The following is a 26,834-nucleotide window of genomic DNA, read 5'->3' as shown; positions in this document are numbered from 1 at the left end:
AAACATATGTGAACAAACAGTGTAGATCACGTATATCTCTTCATCTTGAGTGGACAAAGCAAGAAATGATTAGTAACCATATTTCAGAGTTCACACAGCCTTACTTTAAGGCAGTCGTGAGCATTTCCCTGTTTTGATTTTCTCACTCTCACTGTCACATTATATATTTTTTTTTGTATGTTCAATTCAACTTAAGGTTACCTACATAAATATTACATATTTATTTTCATTACTAGTTATACAATAATATTTTCATTATATATTTACTAATTGATTTTACATGAAACTATAACAGTTTTAAAGAACAGTAATCAAGTCTTAGTTAAATTGCCTCATATAATGCTTACACTAAAACTTTGCATTTAATATAGAAAAAAAGTGTTTTCATTATAAGTTTGAAGAATGCAATATATTAAGAAAAAGAGATAGGTAGTATTTGATAAAATAAATAACATATTCTTAAAATGTTTAAAGCATGTTAAATAATTTAAAAAAACATTTTGATTAATAAATTTTGGTTAATGTTACCTATGGTTCCAAAATAGCGGCTCGTCTCTGATTCCAGCAAATAGAAGAAAGGAAACAGTGGGGACGCACGTAACCTAACCTATTCTAATAAATCTACCATAATTATTACCATGGTAATAATTATGGTAATTTATTAGAATAGGTTAGGTTAGGTTAGAACGTGTGTCCCCACTGTTTCCTTTCTTCTATTTGCTGGAATCAGAGACAAGCCGCCATTTTGGAACCATAGGTAACATTAACCTAAATTTTTAATGTTTGTTTATGTATCAATATGTTTTACAATATTCTTGTTCATTATTATTTCATATTAATCAGTTAATTAACTCATCAAAAAATGAGTCATAATTAGCAAATAGTGTAATGTGTTTAATATTTGAAATAGTCACAACATTTAATTATACATCCCATAAATACTGTAATACATTTTATTGTAGCAAAGTGCTAGTTGGCTGCAATATAATTTCATTTGAATTCTAATAATAAATTTTAAAACATACAAAATTGTTTTAAAACAAGTGGTATAAATAGTGTTAATTATTTAATATTAAAAAACAAAAACCTTAAATTTCCAGCAATAAAAAACATTTAATAATAACGTTTTCGACTGTTTTAAACAGCCATCATCAGTTAAAAACAAACTTAAACAAAAGAATGCAGAAAAAAGAAATCAAGCAATAGAATACTATTAAATTTAGGTTTTTGTTTTTTAATAGTTTATTTTCCAGTAGCTAGTTTACGTATTATTTAATATTGTTTTAAACTCAAGTTAAGTGTTAAAAATATTTTATTTTATTTCATTTTCATGATTATTCAGATTATTCATTATTAAAGTTTATAAATACAGTCTAGTCCACTTAAGAGAACACCCTGGGATTACTGTGTCAAGCTCTCTTATCCAAAGTAACAAGATCACCCAGGAGGTTGTTAAGTGAAGAAACCCTAGGGGGCTCTTTCTCCATTTTTTCATGTGTAACTTATAACACACTTGAAAATGTTGAAATTCATTATAACATAATTTAATTGTTCTATCAACTAATCAGTAAATACAGTATATTTACTAGTCACGTTATTTTCACTTCTTTCCAGTACAGTAGGTGGTCTAGCTGAAAGACATGAACATCCTTGCTCCAAAATTTCTGAATGCTCTCTAATGGGAAACACAGTATAAAAACAAATTACACAAGCAACTAGAAAAACTCTTTAAGAAAATGATTTTCTTACCCCCACTACCATATTTAGTGTCCCATTTAAGGGGGCAGTGGGGGTTGATTTATTCAACATTTTACACAAATAAAAAAACAAGTACTAATTTTTAATTTTCCATCACAGGTAATTTGTTAACCTTTATGATTTCTCTGACTGATTTTATTATGCTGTTGTTTTGCCTGAATTTGGGAGAGCAGTTTTTCCTTCTGTTCCTTTGACTTGTATGTCCGTGTGTACAATTATTGAAAAGCTTAAGCTTAATTTAGTTTATGTTCTTCAATAAGTATATTTTAAAACATTTTGGTTGTTCATAAGAAATCTTGCTTGACAAACCAGTATTTTCCTCAGAATTGTTTTTGCCAGATGGTCAATGTTGACTGCTGGGCATACCCAATCCCATTGTCAATAGCGAGGTCGAGGCCAAAGTTTTAAACGTGAACGTCGGACGATCGGCGCCACTTTCCTGTAAGCCTAGAAGTTTGACAGTGGCATTTGTAATGTCAAACATGATTCCACTGACTTTCCAAACACCATTGTCAAACTTCTAGGCTTACAGGAAAGCGGCTCTGAACATCTGATGTTCATGTTTTTGTGTTTAGAACTTCAGCCTCAACCTTGACAACAGCTTTCATATCCTGATTTGAAATTGGCAGTACTGTTTGGAATTTGTTATTGTTGTTTTGAAACTTTCTTGATATCTAAGTAAATTAGTCTAATTTGTCTTCTTTTTCACATTGCTTATTTAGAGATTTTTATTAACTTTTGATAAAACAAAACATTTTCTCATGTCAACGAGAATGTTTCTTTTTAAACATACCTACTGTAGTTCTAAATCTTCCCACAGCTGGTTATATACTAGTAAATAACACCAACAAAACCTTCAAAAATATACCAGCAAATATAATTTAATATAAATAAGCTACGACAAACATTTTCAATCTGAATAGGATCTGCTTCAGGCCAAAATGTTTGATAGAATTAGAATACTAAAATATCAAATTTAAATTTTTAAAATTTCTGGAACAATTAAATATTAGAACAAGTATAAAAATCACATCTATGTGTTAACATTAACAGTAAAAATTAAAATAAAAATTAAATGAATATATTATAAATTTTAAGGGAATTAATTGATTATTTAGTTACTTACATAATCACAAACAACCAAACACCTTAAGTTGCTGAGAAAAATTTAATAAATAACAAACGTTTTCAGCCAAATCTGTTGGCCATCATCAGGTTAAACAAATTCGAATGCAAACACAAAATGGAACAAAAAAATTTAAATACAAATAAATAAAATAACGGATAAAATATACATATAAGAAAGTAAAAATTAAATATAAATAACAAAAATATATAAAAAATATGTATAGGTTAAATAATAAACTACACGAAACTCTAATAAATGCAAGAAGTGCATTTATCAATAAATTATACGAAATTCTGACAAATACAAGATATGCAGTGATAACAAAATCAAGGCATTAAATTAAGAGCTATCAAACCTCTTAATTAAATATTTCCATGCCGAAGGCAACCCTTCAGCATCCCTGGCATTAATGCAGGCATTATGTAATCTGCTCTTAAATATTTCAATTTTTTCGGCGCAAAACGCTAAAGTCGGTGAGTGTACAGGTTTAATGATGTCTGCTTCACCCCACTTGACTACCGAGCCTTCAACCTGTGCCATCTGAGATAGAATTGTGGCGTTAGATCTTTTGCTGATGTTGTATTTGTGCTCCCTCAATCTAATCCCTAAGCTTCTATTAGTAACTCCAATGTAGTTTTTATTAATGCCTAGTTCTTGGTTTTCATAAGGAATTTTGTACACTCCAGCCATTCTTTCTTTATCAATACGGTCTTTGTCGTTCCTTAATAATTTGTACAAGTTGGGAGCCCTCTTGAAAATTAACTTGGTATTTTTGCGGGCTGAGATTTCCTTCATGATAGCTTCTTTCTTTCTGTCATACGTGAACTTTGTGAATTTGCGGAAATCCCCTCCTTGAGCTTTTGTTTTGTTATTCTTGTAGTTTTTGATTAGTGTGGTTATCATATCCGCCCTGTACCCTAGAGTTCTAGCGATATGCGATATCCTGTAGATTTCTTTTTGTCTATCAACCACACTACTGCAGTAGAGAAAAGCCCTGCGAACAAGGGCACGGAAAGCAGCCATTTTGTATTGGTAAGGATCATTCGAACGTGATGGAATGTACAAAGGGCTATGCGTTGGTTTTACGTACACTTTAGTAATCAAATGTCCTTCCTTGAATTCGATGTCAATGTCTAAAAAATGTATCCGTGAGGAACACGTCTGTTCAATCTTTAGCATGAGGCCGTCATCGTTGTTGTTGATTCTATTAATAAATTCCTCGATTTTCCGGTCATTTTTCCATATTACAAGGACATCGTCCACGTATCTTTTAAAATACATAATGTCATTCATGAAGCCACAAATAACACTCTTTTCTAACCTTCTCAATACAAGTTCACACAACAATCCTGACATAGGACTTCCCATTGGGACTCCCCTTTTTTGTTTGTATTGACGGCCATTAAAAGCGAAAAAAGATTCATAGCAGACAAGGTTAGCTAGCTCTATCAAATCATTACTGTAATTTGCCAAATCTGGGCTTTTGCTGTGCATGAAATCCAAAAGCGCTACCTTGCATGACTCAATTTTTATCAGCAACTTAAGGTGTTTGGTTGTTTGTGATTTAATTTTGCTGAGTGAGTTCACTTCAATGTTCTTACTAATGTTGTCAGGATTGTCAAAAAAGGCCATCAGTATGTGTGATGTTTGCCTCTTCCTTAAAATTGATACATTTCCCTTTAGTTTGGCTTTACAAATTTCAAGAGCTTCCAAAATTTTGATCTGATTGGTGTGAAGGGTGTGTCTAACGAGACTGGCTTGCAGTACTTTAGCTTCCATGCCAGTTTCAGAAGCATTGATAGGGCAGTCTGTTTTTTGCTTTGTGTATCATATTTATGTTCGGTCAGCCAATTTTTTAGGGACTCTTGGTCAAACCAATGTACATCAGATCTCTGTGAAATCTGTCATCTCTCACACATATACTATATACCTTGATGTGTTGTATTGACATGCACTGTGGGGTATATAGTTTTGCTTTGTCTAAAACTTCTACATTTAATATGATTAGACATGCTTAGTTGAATTCGCATCTTGAAAGCTGATAAATTTCTGTTTTTTTTCCTTCAGCACAGTCAACTTTGTTTCTTTTTATGGAACCGTCATCATGCTGAAGAAACAAAGAAAACAGGAAGACACAGTTTCAGATTTGTAAAGGTTACCATAATTAGAAACGGCAGTTTACATTCAGATGTACCAAAATCAACAATTAGAAAACGGTTCCATAAAAAGAATCAAAGTTGATCGAAGAGGGGTACCAGAGACACGAAATGCGTATTGACCAATGAATAAATAAAGAATGGGGGGAAACCACCTTGTGTCTAATTAACGCACTTCATTGTGCTGAAGAAACAAAGAAAACTGGAAGACACGGTTTCAAATTTGTAAAGAAAATTTCTGGTAATTATTCTGACTCATTTCAGAGAACTTTGATACTTAGGACATACGATGTGATAATTGTCATTCTAATAAGCTATACACTCATTGTGCTTTTCATTACATTAAAGTGAATTTTTATGACTGAAAATAATTATGCAATGTATTATTTCATTTACATACATCATCATTGCTTTCCATCGTTCTGTGAATGATATCAAAACTAGAAATGATGTCATTGCAATGTTGGTTCATCTGTTTCACCAGGTGTTCTCAAAGAAATTGATCATTTTTGGGGGTTGAAAATTAGTTAGAGTTAGTTAAAAATTGGAAGTTCATTGGGTTATGTATATGATGGTTCAGGATGATGTAAATTTATAGTGTAAGTAGACCTTTTTCTATGAAAACGGTGTGTAGATGAATGTTAGCTCACCATATTTATTTGTATTTAGTATTATAGTCATTGATTATATTAGAAAAAAGAAGAGGGACAACAAAGGATTGAGGGAAGGTTGAGGAGTTGGCAGTCAAAAAAAAGTTTGGGAACCCCTGAACTAAATTAAGTGTGGAGTTTGCCAAAGTGAATAAGAGTTAAGCAATCAATGTTTGAATTTATATCATTGGATTTTATGGGACATTAAAATTATTTTCTGTTTAATTCTTCTGAATGTTTTATTATGTATAAATGATATAAAAATTCTGTTGTTTGGTAGGCTATATATTTACATTTTTGACACATGAGGTTTTTGGAGATTTCTTCAGTATATCAGTTTTTCATTTTATGTATTTTTAATTACATCTACAATGAAGTATAAAAGAAAAATAATGTTTTAATTTACGAGATGGTAGCTTCTAAACTGCATAATATTAAATATTACATTTTAAACAGCTGCTCCAGAAGTGTGCGGTATATGGTGGGTGGTTTATATGAAGGTTTAATTTTTGTTATAGTAAATTCTATGTGGGATAAATGCCACTGCAGGTTATCTTCTTGAAATTACGATAATGTTTTCTTTAGAAGATTGCTATATAGACTTAACAAAAATGTTAGATTTTTAAAATAAATTATGTTATGTTTTCTGATTATTAATATACCAGTCTATCTTAAACATGTTTATCTTGAAATTTATTTTCTTACCTGCATTGTCTTAAATTCAATATATTTTCCATGTTCTCAAATAATTTTCTCCCAATATCTCTATATCTCAAATTATGGACCAAAGTGTCAATTACAAATTCAAAGCTCGGCAACTACATTTTGATAGCATAAATTGTACTCTAGAAACGTCTCTTGCTATACAGTATATAGCTGCAATTAATGCTGCTTTTCTCTGATTGGCCACTAGTTTGGCTTGTGTCTTATTGGTCGAAGAAAGTCGGACATCAGAAACTATTTTGTCAAAGTATGTCAAAAATGTTTTATTTATACCTAATACAGATACGTACTGTACTTCCAATCAAACCTATTGCTGTTTACTGTGTAGGAACCTCTATAACTCAAAACCTGTCTATCTCAAGTTTTTTTTCTTGTTCTTGTAACATTCAAGATAGACAGGTTCAACTGTATATTTATATTATATACTCTTATTTGTTTTATTTCATATGTATGCATAAATCTGTACAGAAAACAAAGTTTTACTATGCAGAATAAATCATAATAAAACTTGAATTTTGTATTCATGAAATTTGTATGGTATCATTATTCTAGTATTAATTAGTAGTTTTTGTTGATATGAAATAGCTTAATTAACAAGATTAATATTACAGGTAACTGTTGGCATTTTCATGTTTGGTATTCATGCTTTTGTTTATTTGCAATTGAAAAGTTGTGATCAACCATACAACTGTTTGCAAAACATTTGTGTATTTGCAAATTGCTTTTACAATATTTCTATTACAATACAGTACTTGTAAAATCATACTCTGTTATCTCCAATTTTTACATTTTGGACATAACCAGACAAAGTACAGTACAGTAAATTAAACACACATCAAACCCGATAATGTTAATGCATTACATCATCAACTGCTGTAAATACTCTGGCTATAAACGATTAAAGATTATAAATAAAGTACTGTAACCACTATACTACCTGACTGAAGTCATTCGCCATATTACAGCAACAGTGCCTTCTGCCAAAGTGTACATGACAATGTTTATTCTGCAATTATGTAAATACAGTGTATACAGTAATGACATAATCCCATACAATAATAATAGTAATAATCCCATGTAATAATATAAAAAAATAGCAAAGCAGATAGTTGGTGAGAGGTTTGAGGACATGTACACAGATGATGATGAGAACATACTGTACCAGACAGCTGCAGAATGTGCAGTTGAGGAACTGGACATAATGGTTATAGAAAATTTGCATGGCAATGAAAAAGACAATGATGAACAGGAAAAAACACTAAAGCTGCCAATGACAACTTCCAAACTTTCAAAAATATACAGCACTATTGATAGTTTGTGCAAGGAGTTTCAAGAATCGGACTCTATTCTTGAGCATTGTCTCAAGTTTTAAGTGAGTTTTGGAAGCAGTGTGGCTTATATGTCTTGAATAAGGACATAAATAAGAAAGTCTTTCAATATAACTCAGTTTTTCCAAAGTGTTGTAACTCCTCCACAGTCATTTTAATATGTTAGACGTCTTAAATATAATCAAGTATATGAATAAAATAAACAGTAGTTATTATTTTCTTATTTAATAATCTGCAAAATATTAAATATTCACGAGACAGCAACATTCTTTAGCTCAGCCACATTAGCTTCTTGACCTACAGGAACCTAACTCAATTTTTCCATAGACCTTCCTATTGGTAGTATTAATGAAATTTCCGTAGAACCTAACCTTGTAAATGTCAAGAGTTAGCTGTATTTTTATTTAATAAATATTACTAATTTTATTTATAAATATAACAATTGATTATAATAAAACTGTATTTATTCAGTTGATATTGATTACAGTTTTTAAAATGATATAAATTATCATCATTTATTGAAATTTATGATTAATTTAAGAGATGGGATATAAAATAGCTTAAGGCTTATTAATTAATTATAGTTGTGGCAAGTGAGATGACAAAAATTTATTAATCTTAACTGATTTATTGTAAACAATGAATGGAAAATTTATAGTTACATTTGTTAGCCTAGATTTGAACAATTGGATAAAAGTTAATAAAAGATTTACTGTTAAATAATTAAAGCAACTTTTAAGTTATACGTGAATTTATATAACTACAGGCGGCCCTCGACTTTTGCACATAATTGGTTCCTGAAAGTGTGTGCGAATGTTGAATGTTCGAAAGTAGAGGGATGTAAAAAAATAGGCACCAAAAACTGTGTTTAAAATCTTTTTTCCTTAATTTTACTCTTATTTTTCAAAATTGAACATATCGTAGATCTGTTTAGATTGTATGAACATCTGATTGAAGCAAAAGATTCACCGTTTTCAGAATGTTTTAATTATTTCCATCTTTGTCTCGGTCATATGAAGTTTATGAGTCCTTAATTTCTTTTTGTTTGTATCAACATTGCAGTTTCTCCATTCCTCAATCATGATTATCAATTTATAAGAACGAAATATTCAAACAAACAAATAAATTGGCAAAACACACAACACGTTGATGCAAGCCCTAATGCAAGACTGAAACTCTTTTGACCTCTTGCTCGGAACAACACAGTAGTGATTAGGATTCCGAGAAGTCCACTATTGTAGGAAGTAATGTGTTTCCGAGAACGCAGAGTGAGCTACCGCATTTTGTAGTGTATGAGCGTTCTGCATGGAAGGAAATTTTATCAATATTGACAAAATTATTTAGAAAGTTGAATTTTTAAAAATGCGCAAAATAGCAAATTGTGAAAAAGTCGAGGTATGTATAATATTAATAATAATTGTTACCCCAAGGATCTAGCCTAGCTATTAATTGATCGAGGATGTAATAAATTTTTATACAAATGTGGGTTTCTTCTCATTTTTAAAATATATTTTCACATTTGTGACATCTCTTGTGGTGGCACCAATGTGATTTGGCACATTGCTTGAATCATTGACTTACAGGTTGACCTATTTTTTTTTTTTTATTTTAATTTATAATTTGCTAATTACAAGTCATGTTTGGTATTTAAAAATTAGAATTTAAGTTCAATCATTTTAGTTTTAATTTTGTTAATTAAAAAGTTGTTTAAAATGGACTATCATTTCTTATTAGAAGTATGAAACCAATATGTAGAATGTATTTAAATTATTTGAACATATTTCATTTTGATGTGGTCGTGCCCGTAGCCCGTAAATGCTTACAAGCATTTACAAGGCCTCCTTAGGGCTGGTTACTCTGTCTTACAGGTATTAGACTTGAGGGAATTCCTTTTTATTATAATAGAGAACAATTACTTTCAGTTTAATATTATTATTTTAAACAAAAACATGGAGTACCCATGGGCGGTCCCTGCCACTGCTCTTGTGGAACTCATCATGAGAAATGTTGAGTTTAGAGTTTTTAGTTTCTCACTGACCATTCCACTACCCACTCTTATATCTGCATTATGTAGATGATGTTTTGCCCATGTGGGATGGCACTGAGGAAGAGTTGTATGTCTTTATAGACATGTCATCCTCTGTCTATTCCACAATTAACTTTTCCATAGAGCAAGAACAAGGTGCGGAAATACCATTTTTAGACTTATCCATATAGATTGCCTACTGGACTTATGGTCTCTCTCCACCACAAGGCTGGTATATTGCCACATATTGTCTCTTCCATTGCCTTCCAGCCCTCTTCCTTTGTAAATTCTATTTCAACTCTCATTAGTTCTGTTTACCCAAGCATTTGTAAACAAAGAGTTGCAGATTATTTCTGTTGCGATGCTTATGGCAGGTTTAATTATCTCATTAACCTCATTAGGAAGTCAATATATCCACAGATATTCCTTTGTAATAAACATGATTGCTGCATTGCACACTCCCCAATTCTTTTGTGAGCTCTTTTGTAACTCATAGTCCGTGTCTTTAGAACTTATGGCTTTCTTTTTACCAGTTGTTTCCCAACCTACTTTATGTAGGTTATTGTGTAATGACAGAGACAGTATTACCTAATTTGAAAAATGGGGGTTTATGCAATTCTGTTGTAGCATTCTTTATCGGGATCTACGACAATGTACATTGGGGCCACTGCTAGAATGTTGCAAGTTCGTGTCAAGGAGCATCAAGATGACATTGCAAATAATATACCAGCATTGTTGCCTCTGAAAAGAGTACTATAGCATGGCTATGAGCTGCTTTGTGCTCATGCTAAGTTACTGAGGTGGTGCTATGACAAAATAACTCTGTTCGTATGGGGAAAACCTTTATATCTCATCTTTATCGCAGAGAAAATAGTGTTTTGTATTATAATCATGGCACGGTTAATTTTAGAATACTTTATATAAATAAAACTGTGGAAATAGATGAAAAAAATTTTATATCTACTATCATGTATTCAGATAAGTCTCTACTAATTTTCCTCTTTTATCTGAAGATGGTGAAATCAGCTTTAAACGTATCCTTTGACCTGAGAAGTACAGTGAATTTAAATAAGTTTAAGGATCTTAAATTGAGACGTCTGCTTTCTCACATTTTAAGTACCAAAAACGTTTTTATAGTTAAACCATGAGAAAATAGAACTTTCTATTCATCATCTTACAAATTAACCATGTTCAACTCATAACAGTTTCAGGTAAAAAAAGAAATATATTATTTTCTGTTTATATAATAATTTGTCTATTTTTGTTACTATTTTTGTGATTTTTTTTTACTAGGATATAATGAAAAGGCCAGTATTTTTGGTAGTAAATGAACTTAAATGATGTAATAAATATAAGATAATAATTTAAACGTTTGTTTAAAAAATTAATAATAATCAGTAGACGATCCTACACATTTTTCTCTTTCAGATTTAAAAAAAAAAATCATTACTCCGATGCTACTTGTTTTTTAATTTGATAATATTTTAATAAAACAACAAAAAACAGATACGTGGCAAAAGATCTAAAAATATTATTCATGATAACTTGGCATTTTTTATGCACGTTCCTATTGAAATCAATGGTTAAGAATAAATTGCTGACAGAGAAATAATGACTAAAACTCTAAGAAAGTTTTTAATCAAGTATTCTCAATGGTTTGTAAAGGAAGATCAATTCATTATATAAAAAAAGAAAGTCAAAATGTAGAAAAGACTAAATGCAGATCAATACTTTCCGTACCGAGAGTAGTATTCTTACTATACTACTATCAGCTAAGCTTATTTATTATATGAACTATATATATAACATTTAGAAATATTTATAAAATATAATTAAGCATTAATGGATTCAGTAATTCTAAAATCTTTCTACAAAATAATGGATCATGATCTGTCTATTTGTCATTACTAGTAAATGTGTTAAAGATATTAATGTTAAGAATTAATATACAAGATCTAATTATGATAAAAGCAGCCGTGTTTCAAGTAAAAACAGAAAAAAAACAAATAAAAATAAGATGAAAAAGATCTTTCTCTTTCTTTTGCCCGACTTTCTTTCGTGGAAAGAATTTTCAAGAAATTGGCTAATCCAGTTAAGTTTTAAAAAATAGAATTATAATTTCTTTACATCTAGGATGTAATCTGAATTATAGGCTATTATCTGGGACTACTTGGAGTAGGGTGAAACTTTATGCAGAATTTAATACAGTACCTGCTGATACAACTCTCTTGTAAAACACTTTTATTCATTTTTAGCTTCTAATAAAGTGAAATATGATGATGATGATAATGCAAAAATATTTAATTTCTTAACATTTTGATGTCATAAAATAACTGAAAAATAATTTAGAATAACAAACGGATTGTTAACAAATATTACCTTACGTGTCTCTGGTTTCAAATTATTATTTTAGGTATAAAATGCTTACTTTCAGGTGGCCAACTATTAAAATTTTATTCCTGGTTCAGGACAACTTAAGCTTCTTAATGTATACAAGTCACTGTTTCAACTGAATTCAAACATTTTTGATGTATCGAACAGTATTTCAGAATGATACATTTTCAATCTACAGTGGACCCCCAATATAACATGCATGTCGGGCGGGAAAACAACATCCGCGTTATAAGGTGAACTGTGTTATACCGAGCGGCACAGTGTAACGCAGTTCACCTCTTTACTTTAGCAATAATGTCAAGTTTTTTTTTCATACTGTAAGCTTTTCTTTTACTCATCATGCATACAATAATTAAACACTATTCAAAAAACATTCAGGAACTCAATACATACACAATTACTCAATACACAGTAACAATAAAATGTGCTACTCACTAACGCCACACGGATCCGTATAAACGTGTTTGAGCTTATCATGTCACGACATTGCCTGCGCTATAACCGAGTGTGCAGTATAGTGAGCAGCGCTATAACGAAGGTCCACTGTATATTGTTTTTGGTGAATTGAACGATAATTCAAACTATACATTTTTGTTCTAATTTGTTAAAATCGGGATTAAGAAATAACAATGTGTTTCAGATTGTTATTTTGCAAACAGGTTAATAAAGAATTGGATTATTTTGAAAATTTTTTCGTCAATGAAAATTACGAACTTCTATATTAATTTGTTTTTACGACTGGATGATTATGGACTCGTATCCTGTTTTAAGTGATCATATGAAGCCATGAATAATTTAAATAGAAAGTTAATCTTCTTCAATACATAAAATTATAGATAATGAGGATGACAATGATAAATCTGATTTTATATTCAGTGAAGTGATTTTTGAGTTATCTTCAGCATTCCAATTGAAATAACAAAATTTTATTGAAATTTCCATAAAATTTTTGGTGACTTAGCAAGATAATAAATTCCAACAACTTTGGAAATTCTTTTAAAATCTGATTTTACGGTTAATGTTACCCTAGGTATACAAAATGGCGGCTCGTCTCTGACTCCAGCATACAGAAGTGAGGAAACAGTGGGGATGCACGTTTTCTAAACCTAACCTATTCTAATAATTTAGTTGCTAATAATTATGATAATTTATTAGAATAGGTTAGGTTTAGAAAATGTGCATCCCCACTGTTTCCTCGCTTCTGTATGCTGGAGTCGGAGACGAGTTGCCATTTTGTATACTTAGGGTAACATTAACCCAAAAGGTGCTAATAAAATACTTTGTGAAGTAAGATTTGCTTCATTAAAGTGTTTACATTGACTTGCCTGAAGATGAGCATAAGCTTAAAGTGCTTTTAAATTTTTGAGATAATATTTGCTCTGTTAAAGCATATTATAGGTTGTTCATGTTACAATTACCATAATAAGAGTGTGTTTTCAATGCATGAAGTTATATGCACTGTAGTAATGTTTTCTGTTACAGAAAAGTTTACAAAAGTCATCCATTTACTATAGGATCTATCACTGAAGTCTGAAATCACAAATCTCGATTTATAAGAATCAAAGGAAGATTAATAATTTTAAAATTAAAATGTAAAGATCTTACTAAAATAATGTCTGTATTAATTTAATGTTTGTGTTTTATTCTATCAGAACTAATGTATAAACAAATACATAAATATATTTAATTATCATCAAATTTCCAAAGTCATCTTCATTTTAATAATTTTTAATTCGAACGCTTTGGATCATCTTCCCAAATTTCTTCTTAAAGCTTCATTATGGTCATCTGTACAGATATATTAGAATAAGGAGCCTTAACTTTGCTGGATTTAGCTTTAAATGTTTTGATGGCCTCTGCTAGAATAACAAAATCATATTTAACAAAAGGAAAATTTATTAAAGCCAAGTGATTGCTGTAATGTATCAGGTTATTTTTCACTACCTGTAGCAAAAAGTAGCTTGATAAATTACAGCAATTGTTTGGCTTTGATTAATAACATTGGATTTTGAGATGCTTATATGGAAAATTTATTGCAGGGAATTTCTAAAATCCCAATCAAAATTGGAAAAATAAGAAAATTATGCTTTATTTGAGTGAAATCTTTAAATATTCACTCCAGTTCTGCGAATAAAAACAGACGATGCCATACAGAACATGAAAGTAACATATATCATTAAATTTCCTAATTATTTGAAATAAACATAAAAATTATTAATGTCTTGAAATCTTTTATGCTTAAAAAGATAAGCCAAATTTGAACGAAGTTTTGAATATTCAAAGAATCCATTTCATTGTCAGTAAAGCATACTTTTCTTATAAATTGAATTTAGATTAAGAAGTTGAACATTTAAACAAAAATTGAATATTCTTATTAATTTGTTAACTTAATTCTTATTAGTACTGATAAGATTTTTATTTATTTGTGTGTCAAATTTGAAAAGAAACTGTGAGAATAGGCATAGAAGCTTGAAAATGTTCTTGCAAGTCAATAGAATAATAAGCAAGAATTGGACTTTATTCTGTTTAAAGTTTGAAGCGAGGGTTTCAATTACAGTGATTTACAAAGTTAATTGATTTGTATGTTAGTGTGGAAAAATAGAATATTATAATCAAAGATAAATTGATTCATAATATTTTTTAGTTAAATCTTTTAATGTAAAAACATAAAGAAACAGATCTGAAATTTGGGTGAGGGAATATCTTAATCTCAAGGGAATGAAATGTATGTTAGAACTTTTTATATCTTATAATACTTCTGTTTTTAATATTATTATTATGTCTTTATGTTACTTTTAACTTGTAACAGTATATCGTTAATAGCTTTAGCAATTCAAACTGATTGTACTTAAAAATACAAAATAAACTAGGTAATGTTTTTAGTCATCTTCAATGGCCATCTGACCGTTCTGTAGGATCAAATGTTTTTAAAGGTTACAATAGAATTGGAATATTGAACATATAGGCAACAAACAAATTTAAATTGATTAAAGTTTGCTATTTTTGATTAATTATGATGAGGAATCCAAATAAAAGAAGAGGGTCCATGATGTCAATTTTGAGATACAATGGAGGTTAAAGAGAAAATGTCTATGTTGCCTCATGCAATTTGAGCATACCTAACAGAATTTAGGGATTGAAAAAAATAAGAATACAGCATTGCATGCACCTGATGAAAAATAGGCATCAAAAATGAACAAAACATAAGAACAAAGCAGTTGACACTGAGCAAATGCCACTTGTCCATGCCGACAAGTGTAAGGATTGCCTTTTAATAAAGTAAAAATTACATCACAGATACTAGACATATCTTCATTGCTCACCATGTCCAATTACCAGAAACAACTATTCTCCACTGCAGTAGGACACTTTGTAGGCTACTACTATTCACAAATGTGTAAAACAGTCTAAAATGTCCACAGGTGATAATTGTAAAATTGTAGTTTCTGCCAGCCCTTTTTTACAAAGTAAGGATTGTCTCTTTGTGACTGATAAGTGTATTTCCTTCTCATGTAGTCAGCAGCTGTTTTTTTTATTTTTTTATTGCATGCATGTACACACACACGTGCGCTATTACATATACTTTCAAACAAGTGTCAGTGCGTCAGTTAGATGGAACAAAAGATAATTTATAGTATTAGTACTGATTAAAAGATTTTTAATTATAAAAACACAGCACTTTGTCTCAGTTTTATCATGCTATGACAAAGTCATATAGTGATCTAATATATTAAAATATTGTTAAAATATATAAATAAAATTTACTGAAGCTACAAAATTGTATTCTTCAGGGGACATTTTTATCCATTTTGCATTTTATTGCGAAAGTGCAGCCTAAAATGAAAGGTCATCTCCGTAACTGAAAATTGCTTGTAGAAGTCACTGGTGTTTGTAACAACGGAACACGAAGACAATTTTGTAGCTTCAGTAAATTTTATTTGTATATTTTAATGCAAACATTGTCTGCCAAGATTTGATTTTAATGAACTTTATTGTTAAATTTGTTTTGTTTTGTATTTCCGTGTGTTAAATGATTACTATCAAAGTTTTGAAATTTGAAAAGATAAATTTACTTCTTGTATTATTAATCTTGCTTATCATAGAACAGCATTTCTCAATTTGTGGTCCGTGATGATGGGACTGGTGATATGCAAGCACACTTAAATTAATAAAGATTGCAACTTTGTTCAAAGATGATCCATTTTTAATATTTTACTTCCGATTTAATTAATTATGTTTCCATATGTATTCAAAACATGCTTTTAGATTTATTCTGTTATAAATGGCACAATATGTCCCAAATATTGGTAATGTCCACATAACTTAAAAAACATTAGGCCTACATAACTTAGTGATCTGTAGAATTTTTTAAGACATTTTACTGATCTGCCTTTAACTATCAACACCCTCCTTGCGCTTCTAGCAAACATATTTATTAATAACACAAACATTTTCAAAAACATTTCTGTTATTAATAAATGTAATTGCTGGAAGTGCAAGGAGGATGTTGAGAGTTTAATGCAAGATATATACACGATCAGACAGCATTAAAATCTTTTTTATAACAAGTACTTTCAACAATACACAGTCGTCGTCATCAGTCTGACAGTGTATACATCTAGTATTATATGTAATTTGGCATGGACTTTGAAATATTATTTGAGTTAAAGGTTAATCATAATTCCAGTTATTTGTTCATTGTTCATATTTTACTGGTACTTGGGCTTAAAAAGTTTGAGAAACACTCATAGAATATGGCATTTCATCCTGAAAATACCATACTAATTAGATTTCAAACTGTGTATACTTATATACAGTAACATAAACAAATTGTCCAAGTTAATTTGACAAATGCATATTATTAAAATTACACAGAATAGCAGTTTCTCTCCCTCAAGATAAATACTTTACATTGAGATTTAAACAAGGATTACAAAAGATTTGAAAGATCTAAATCATCAAGATTCTTCGAAACTCACAAAATATACAATGTAAAAAAGCCAAGGGATAAATTACCCCCCAAAAAATTGTGAAATATTTTCCAATGCAGTTTTTTGAACTACTTTTATACTAACCAGGCTTTCAAAACATCAATTATGCCTTTTATTTTTATATTTTTAATTTAAATTTGGCTTATTCCTTAAAATTTTGGAACATTACTTATATGTTTAAGATTCATATTTGAGAAAGAATCAAATACGACTATTGAAAATAATCAAAATCATTAGTTTTTTGAAATGAAAAAGACTTCTGCTCTATTGGAAAACTTTAATTTTTAAAAAATAAATTAATATCCATTCCTCAGCTCTATTACTTGAGTTTTACAGTTTTATTTGATTACTTTTTCAGTTGCTTCAATAAAGCATGCTAGATATAGTGTAAAATAGGGCCCCCCTATATCGAGGCACATTCCCCCTTCCTTTTTTTTTTTTTTTTTTGTCTGTGTTGCCCTTTTCCTAATCTCCAAGGGGTTCCAAATTCCATTATTGACAAACAACAGAAAATTCATGACTTTTAGCCTATTCTGCAAATATAAAAGAAACTAATGAATAATATTTGTCCATTGTCCCATGGAACTTCATTGTATGTTGACCAAACCTTGGCCTTGAAAACAGGAACGTTCTTTGTTTTCGAGGCCATGTCAGTGCCGACTGCAACCTGTGTCATCTTGTGGGAGCGCTGATCCAACATTGAATTATAGTTTGAATCTTCTTTCATAATGCACGATGCCATTTTTTATAGCTTGAGCTCCCCTTTCTTTCTGTCTATGGGTGCTGTTGGCATGAAGTAATAACCAGATTGATTATATATCTATAGATTTATGTTTATTACACTATAAACTTTTCAAAATGCAGTTAATGGTTTATTTTTGAAGCCAATTATTACTTGATTTGAAAAGTTTATCATTGTGTTTTATGGTACAGGCAAGTTAATGTGAGTCTTTTATATAAGCATATGAGAAAGACGAGTTTAAAACACATTGCAAACTGTTTTAGTTTTAATAATCAGGAATTACCAACGCTTAAATTTATAAAAAAATATCTTTAATCTTCAAATTGTAAAAGAGAAAAAAATCTATAGACTAGTTTGTCTGAAGACACGAATCCTATAGACTTGACTACATTTTAATGATTTGTTATTGCTATTTACTGTGTTTTAAATATTGACCTTTTGTAAATAAGACACTTAAGCAAATAAATGGTTAAAATTATTGTAATTAAGCTGGGAAACAAAATTTTCTTACAATATTAATTTGTGAATTGATCTAAACAATTATTGTTTATATATTATTAACAACAGTTATTTTATAAGTTATAAATACCATTAACCGTAAACAGACTGAATAGTTATAAATATTAACTTAGTGTTTAGTTTCGAATCTTTCTATATTACATTACTTCTAAAACTCCCTAACAAAAACAATAGATTTTGTAATTTTATTGCAACTTAAATATTCTTTTTTTTTAATAACTTTTTGTTGCCTTGCAGTGATAAATCATTATGCATCATTTGTCCTTTGTTTATTTTTGAAAATTTTGAAAAAGTATTTTTTTTTTTTTTTAAAAAAAAAGATGATTTCATTCTCTATCAACAGATGGAATTACTTGTAACATTCATCAATAATTTGGTTACATAATTTTGGATACAGTTTGAATCAACCATCAAAAATGGGAGATTTATGAATAAGTTTAGATAGATGAAGATCTGATTCATGTTGTAAAAGTTTCAAAAAATAGACAACAACAGTAATATTATTACTAGTATTTCCATTATGAGAGAAATTACATGTAATTTGTATGATGGGTGATGCAAGTTTTATTTGTAAAATTTAATTTTACCATTAGCAAAATAAAATTTGTACACGAATGCTGAAATTTCACTCTATACATTCTGTTGCAATCTCTAAAAGATATTAGGTTTGAGTTAATCATTTGAGAACTAAGCAGAAAAAGAAAACAAATCTAAAATTTTGAAAATATTTTAACATCAGTAGCATCTCAGATAAATTGTTAAATAATTTTGTTTAAATAAATAACATTTTTAACATTTGAAAATTATTGAAATTAAAAATATAATCATAAAGCCAACCACTGCCGTACGCCATCGGACTATATAATGGATACCGGCGACATGCGGCAGTGGTTGGCTTTATGATTATAATGTATCAGGTTTGCGTACAGTTGTTTGTTTATTAAAAATATAGACAGTATCTCAAAGTTTTATGTCATTTGATTAAGGTTTTTAATACATGTTTTTTTTTTTAATTTTTAAATTGCAGTTCTCTGGAATAGAATTTAAAGCCAAACTTTCAAAAACCTCTTTTAAATTAAAAAATGTTCATATAATTTAACTGTTTTTTTCTTAAATTTAAATTAAGGATGAAAATACTTCTATGTTTTTAAGTCATTTTCATAGCTTTTGCATGTTATAAATTCCTTACATTTTGATAGATCATATTAATATCAAAATTGTCTAAAAAAATACAGTATTTGAGTACGATGTAGCATCTTTGTAGTGAGTGACAGATATTTTAAACATACTTTTGCATCTTTTTAGATAAAGTTACTTGGTAAGAATATTAACTACTTATGACTTCATGCATTACATTAGATTATTATGTAATAAAGTAATAATCGGCTCGTATCAGAAGTTTCATGTAAAGTAAAGGCATCTTCAGGTGTTAAGATTCTTTATAATATAAAATATATTTTCAGTAATTTATCCAGGTATCACGATATGGGGCATACGAAATCGGTTTGTGCATAAAATTCTTTTTCTGTAGGTTAAATCTAAAATACATAAATACATAGCAATCTAAAACTACATATAAAAATCTATTACATAAATGTAAAATACATTGTTTTATGTAATTAATTTTAGTTTTTAAGGGAAGGTACTATACATGTGTCTGTACTCTCCTCTGAGTATTTTTCCACGCATTTTCATTAAGCTTTACTCCTAATTTCTTTAGGGAAAGGGACAAAAATCTTTTGTTTTCAGCTCAGCATATTAATAAACTCTGTTTTATATTCTTGTGGATACAGTTTTTTGACATAATTTTACATACTAATACTGACAGTATTTATCAATGAACTTTATTTAAAATTTAAATAATCATACTAACAAAAATCTTCAATATTTTTTAAAAGTGGTCTTATTTTCAAAAATCCTTCTTCTTTAAGGCAGTTTAAACAATCATAGAATTCAAAACTCAAATTATTATTTGGTTTTTGAGTTCTGTGATTGATTAAACTCAAAAACTCATAGATAGATTTCTGAGGATATCTGTAGATTTGGAAGGAAATACTTAAGATGTGTTAAAAAAACAAGAGCTCCAGAAAACAAGCTTATTTACAGATATTTTGGATTTGAAAGTGGCGTCTCTCTCTCTCTCCTCCATTGCATCCTTTATGAGTTTATAATGGGCATCAATTTCCATAATATATATATACACTTGTATGAAAATCCTGTATGTATATAGATTATATATACATATTACATACATACAAATATGTTGCATGTTCAGTACTTGTTACTGGTTCAATATTAAATAAGGTAACATATTTATTTAACACAGATATGAATTATTTAATATTGAAGCCACAAACAAGTTCACTTCTCCAGTGACTTCAACATCTATACTTATCTACTTTTTTGAAGACCAATTAAATATCATTTCATAATCCCAAGTAGTTTCAGGCTTTCAGGTGTTTTAACAGAAACGTAATCTGGATTCTGACACTAACTTCTTTAAATATCTGTTATTCCATGCCAAATCTTATCTTCTCTCTCAATTCTGACGGACAGTATACGCAATCACATAAACTCTCCTTTTTTTTACATTAAAAGTGAACAAGACATCCTGTGAGGTTTTCCAACACAAAACATATTTCCTAGCCCCATAAACGCATCAGGATTGAGAGAGAACATTTTTTTGGACTCCAAGAAATCAGAAAATACCTTATATACTGCACGAGCCTTACAAGAGCAAGTATGATAACGTCCATGCAATAGATAAATGTTTCCTTATAGATGTAACTATCCAACTAAAAAAAAAAGGATTGTTGCTGAATGTTTAGACAAGTTCTATTAATATTTATGGTGTTTTGTGTTAACTTGTTTCACACTTGTATATCATCTCTACAAGATGATAAAAAAATATATTTTCATTATATAAATACTCTCATTAATACTTTTAAATTAAACGATTTGTCCTAAATTATGAAATTAAAAAACTTCATATAACTTATAATTTCTGTTAATTATATATTACTGATGTAAATATTATCCAAAAATTAGTTGATAAAATGAAAATGAAGCAGATTATCTACAAAAAGTTCTGATTAGAATAACAGATACAGTATGACTGGAATAAAAATTTGATAATTATTGTTAGTAGTAATATTAAGTAAAGTAAAAAGATAAAAACTAATTGTCAGCATTTTTGGCAGGTTAAAGGTTTCTTTAATCTGTCAATCATTCAAAAGAAAGATTTTAAATTTATTTATGCAATATAGTATCAATAATTTCATATTTTAACACTTGAAATCTTCGCAATAAAATTATTTGCGTATTTTATGCCAAAATTACTGACGTACGTAAGAAATTACTCGACTAATATTTTTATATTGCCGTTTATTATTATCTGATTTCTCTGTATTTTCTTCAATTTCTTAAATCTTAATTGATATTTATATTATGTAAATTATAGCAGCTTTCCTACGGAAATGTATGCTTTGCAAAATTTGACTAAGATTATCTTCAAAACCTTTATTAATTTTTACTTTATTATGTCTAAGTCTAGTGAACAAAGATGACAAAATTAAAACGACTGCAAAGTGCCAAAGATCATCCCTATCAACCTCTCATGACTTTGGTGAATGGCAAAGATGATTTGTTAATCTGTCCTTGATATTCATTGTCCTCATAATTTTATTGCCTGTGTAAACTAATCTCTAGTGTACAAAAAGAAAAGAAAAAAAAAAATTATCCAGAAATATAAATAGAAAGATAAATAGAAAAACTATTTTAAAAATTCATTCCTATAAAATATAAATTCTTGCAAGTGGAATCTTTTTCCGACGATCTGACAAACGAAATTTATACCCACTACTCCGAAACATGAAAGGAATATTGCAAAATTCTTGTTTTATATTTGATATATTCAATTTGTTTTTCTGGAGTAAGTTAAAGTTTATCTTAAAGTGTGTTAATAAACTCTATAGTAAAGCAATTTATGAAATTTGTTTTTGTATTTGGAATTTGTATATAAACACTTCCTATATAGTAAGAAATCATTTTGAATAAGCTATACGCCATCATTATGTAGCATATACAAGTTTAATATTTATTGATGATTAAAATTTAAATATATGTTTTTAATATATATATATATACTGTATATATATTTTTTTTTTGTGTGTGCTCTAAACTCATTAAATATAACAGAAATTTTCATGTAATTATTATACACCTTTCTTGTAAACAAGAGTCGATGAGAGTGATTATCTTATCAGAAAATATTCCTTTGTATCTACATAATAATATAAGCTAATTCAGATAATAACTGATAAAGAAAGCAAAATGAGTTCTAATTAAAAGGAAATATTCTATTATTTAACTTTTCTTTTTAAGTGTAAACCAATACTTAATGCCACTTAAGTTGGCTTAGAGACTTGCTAATTTGTGAATATTTTAAAATAAATTAATTAAAATGAACAGAGTTATTTGTGTTTACGCTTTGATTTATATCCCGTTTCACTGCTTTTATATTGTACTTTAAATGGTTTTGATAGAATAGTTAATAAAAAGAAAAGAAAGAAAGAAAAAAAAAAAATACTCTCTTTAGTATGAAAATAAAATAAAGAAATTGCTTCTTGATTTTATTTTTAAACACATCTTTAAATTAAAGTTGAATTTATCAATCAATCATTAAAATATCAGTAAAGATACAAGAAACAAACACCCAGATTTTAGTAAATAAAATATTGATAGTATTATAAATAGAAACAGGAAAATGATAAATGAAAATAATATTATGACATAAGTTTAAAATATAAAATAATTAATTTAAATATATATATATATATACTTATTTTGAATTAGTAGAAAGTGATTTTTATTTAAAAAAAAAATTATTTTTGGATAGTTTCAGTTGTTTTTTTAATTTGAAAAAGTAGTAAAAAGTATAATCACTATTTTAAATATTTAAAAATCCTTTCTTTAATTTATTCTGGAATTAAATTTCTATGATTTTTGCTTGGAAGAGAATGCAAATTTTTAAAATAAAATTTAGAAATATTTAAAAAAAAGATTAATGTTTTTCTGGAGAAAGATTGGTTTTCGAATTAAATTATTAAACCGACTTTTACTATTTATAAAGCTTGTTTACGAAAATCCTTCGTCCTTGATCCTAAAAATGTATAAAAGTTAAATGAAGACGGATAAGAGAAAAGGAAAATGTTTGTATCGAAGAGAATTTTTTCTACTCCGTATCATTTCATTGAAATTATATGTAATTACATAATTTTCTTTCTTAAAAAATAAGAAAATTAAAACTTCAGTTCATTGTAAATATTACAATAAATTGTGTTTTGTAGTAAGGAAAGTTTCTAAATGTTTACATTTAAAGAAAAAAACAAATATCAGTGTCCTTGCCCTCGTATCATTTTTATGAAAACCGATGCACTTTGGAACCATCGATAAGATTTTAATCTAAATAAAATGTTATTTTGTATTTAAATATTATTGTAAAAACAATTTATATCGATTTTTCTATAAAACCGATTATTTGTTTATCTTTTTCCCCCCTCTTCTTCTTCTCCTTTTTAAGTTTCTTTTTATTGGAGTTTTATAACAGTTCTTCACTCGTCGAGCGCCATTTATTATTATTATTATTATTTTTTCGCTTTTCGATAACTTTCTTTAATCTTCGTTTATCGATTGCTTGTTAAGTAAATTCAAATGTCCGTTCCTTAATTAGTTTATTACGCAAATTTGTTATTGAATTAATTTATTTTTACATGTTAAAATTATAATTATAATAATTTCTTTGAAGAACTTTACAATTTTTTAATAGTTTCAGCGCCGTGGCAGACTGCTTAAACAATGTAAAATGCTTTGCTGGAAAATTTTTTTATTTTTTCGATGACCTTTGCACCCCTGAAAAGAAAAAAATAAATAAATATTTTCGGAATTATCCAAAGGTCATTCGTGTTTTCTAAAAGGAAAACTGCGGTTGTTGTGTTCTCCTACCATGTAAATGAGCTTGAGGCAAATTAGAAAATGTCAAGAAACTTGAAATATTGTTAAGCGTACAAAGCTACAAAGTTCATATTTATATTCTACAGATTACCATTGTTTATGGTTACGCTCTATAGATTATCATCTAAATTATTTATTTCATGGCACTTATTGCCCGTGGCACTATGCTTGTAAGATTATTATCGTCCGTGAGTTACCTCATCTAAGATAATTTTCTGTAGGTTATCATCGTCCGTGATTCTACTATAGACGATAAAAACTCGTAGAATACTATTTTATGAATGATCCTTACGCGTGGTTCTATTTTTTTTTTTAAGATTTTTTATTGCATGTGGTACTATTCTATGGATCATCAGCACCAGCGCTTAGAAGGAATAGTTGCATAAGAAACTTAGCACAATGGAAACAGAATTCTGTAACTGGATTTAAAATGTAGGAAGGTTTACATTATGAAATAACTAAGTGACTATATAAATATTTGCTAATTAGAATATTATCGTGGCGTGTGGCATCACATGACTCTCGTAATATTGTGTGACGTAACGATAAGAAGCACGTAGAAGTCTTAGATTTAATTGATTTTAACGCTTATACTTTATTATCGGCATGGATAATCCTTGTAAAATTTTCAAGATTTTGATGATGATGATGATGATGTGATGATGCAATTCGTTCATTGTAAAACTTTGTGAAAATATAAATAAATTTTGATAAGTAGGAATTAGATTACTTGCATTTTCATCGAAAATTTAACATATATTGAAGAAATTCGGTGTAGAGAGCGCTCGTTGAATTGTAATTTGCATATTATATTGTCGGAGTAATTGAGATTTACTGGTAAAGCACGGATCAAAGGCGTTGAAAATATTTATTGATCGAGTTGCAACCACGTAGATATCTCTCAATGTGATTTAATAACGATCCCAGCGAAGTGAGATAGGACCCGGTCTTTTTGCAAATTAACTTCTTTCAATCGCATTCATACACAAAACACTCAATTTTTGGGCTTTCTTAGTGTTTGAGGCTCTGTTTGCTCTTTTATCTGAATCTAGAATCATTCCCAATATTTGCAGAGTGATCACGTTCCCTGGGGCTAAGGCCTCTCTGGTCCCTCTATATCTTCTGATGGCACTCTTTGGTTTATCACATATGCTTCTCCCTTTATTCATTTGAAATTACATAAATTGATTTTATAGACTAATATTATATAATACAAGGGTTCCAGCTCGGGCTTCGGAGATACAAGACTCGATTTCTCCTCCCACTCGTTCTGATTGTGGCATAAAAATTATGGTTTTGTAAGCTCGCGAAGCGACAATTTATTGATCTTCGTAGAAAATTTTGCTCTTCATATAGTGTTTTTGCTTCAGATTTCTATTTTAACGGTCTTTTTTTTAATTTCTTGTATATATTTCGGTAATCTACAACGCTTCGTTTAAGCGACTCATTCATTAATTCGATCGTCTCTCACAGTAGAGGGACCGTTGAAATATATTGAAAGAGCGTAATGCCCCCGAAATTAAAATAACGCTGAAAATCTGTTGTAAAATAATAATAAAAAAATTACTTAAAATTCAACTTGAAAGGCTCAAAAGATTCATAGCGTTTTAATGTGCAGTTTTCATGGCGGGAATTATCTATTAATGATCTATAAAAAATAGTATTTATAACAAAACACGATTCAACCATAGGATCAATAAACGTGACGCCTACGAATTGACCATGCCGTAGAGTATTTAGAGCCATTCCGATAAATTGATCAACGTTACTCGTTCCATTTTTAAAACCATCAGATATGTTAATAGTCTGAATAAATAATTTAACTGCTTTTCAATATCTTAATAGCCGTTTCATGTCGCAGAATATACATTGCCGTTAATTGTAATTACAAGGAGTATTATACTTCTGTAATGCTTTTGTAGGAATCAAGTGAAATTTTAACGAGAATCGTTTCCTTGGATCGGCATTAGCTTACAAAATACGATTTGGAACAGAATACAGAAAATAGCATCAGTACTATTTGTATTCCGGATTGGATTACTGAATTCCTGCAAAGCATAAAATACTATAAAATAACTTTGTTTATAACTCTCATGGAATTTAAATTTTTCTATTAGCAATAAATATATTGTTCTGTCGTTTTATTGAAGTATTATTAATATATATACAGTATATATTAAATATTCACACGAGGCATCAAGCAGTAAACTTAACGCCCATGGCTAGCTAAATGTACTGTGTTATAGGAAATTACCATTAATTAGAATTTCAGAGATGATTCATGAGTCATTACTTCCATAAAAAATAAAGTTAATATGTTTTATTTTATGTTAGTAAAATTTAGAATATTAAAATTAAATGTTTAATATTCTGAATACCTCTTTATGAATATGCAGTTTCTTGTTT

At 29.0% G+C, this 26,834-nt stretch overlaps 1 protein-coding gene across 2 annotated transcripts in view; it reads left to right on the top strand.

Moving 5' to 3' along the window:
• LOC136978872 (forkhead box protein K1-like) overlaps positions 1-26,834 on the top strand; it is a 67,587-nt gene that overhangs the window by 10,960 nt on the left and 29,793 nt on the right. The window contains exon 1 of one of the 2 annotated variants that reach the window (XM_067274695.1): positions 10,811-10,981. The exons of the other annotated variant lie outside the window; for it this stretch is intronic. The gene's annotated coding sequence lies outside the window, so the exon portion shown is untranslated. Of the gene's footprint in view, positions 1-10,810; positions 10,982-26,834 lie in introns of those variants that run through there. 2 annotated transcript variants of the gene reach the window in all.

The sequence above is a fragment of the Centruroides vittatus genome, unplaced genomic scaffold (assembly GCF_030686945.1).
Source record: "Centruroides vittatus isolate TY-2023 unplaced genomic scaffold, ASM3068694v2 contig_559, whole genome shotgun sequence".
NCBI classification, from domain to species: Eukaryota; Metazoa; Arthropoda; class Arachnida; order Scorpiones; family Buthidae; genus Centruroides; species Centruroides vittatus.
The sequence above is the reverse complement of the archived record's forward strand: the minus strand, read 5'-3'. Positions and strand labels throughout refer to the sequence as shown.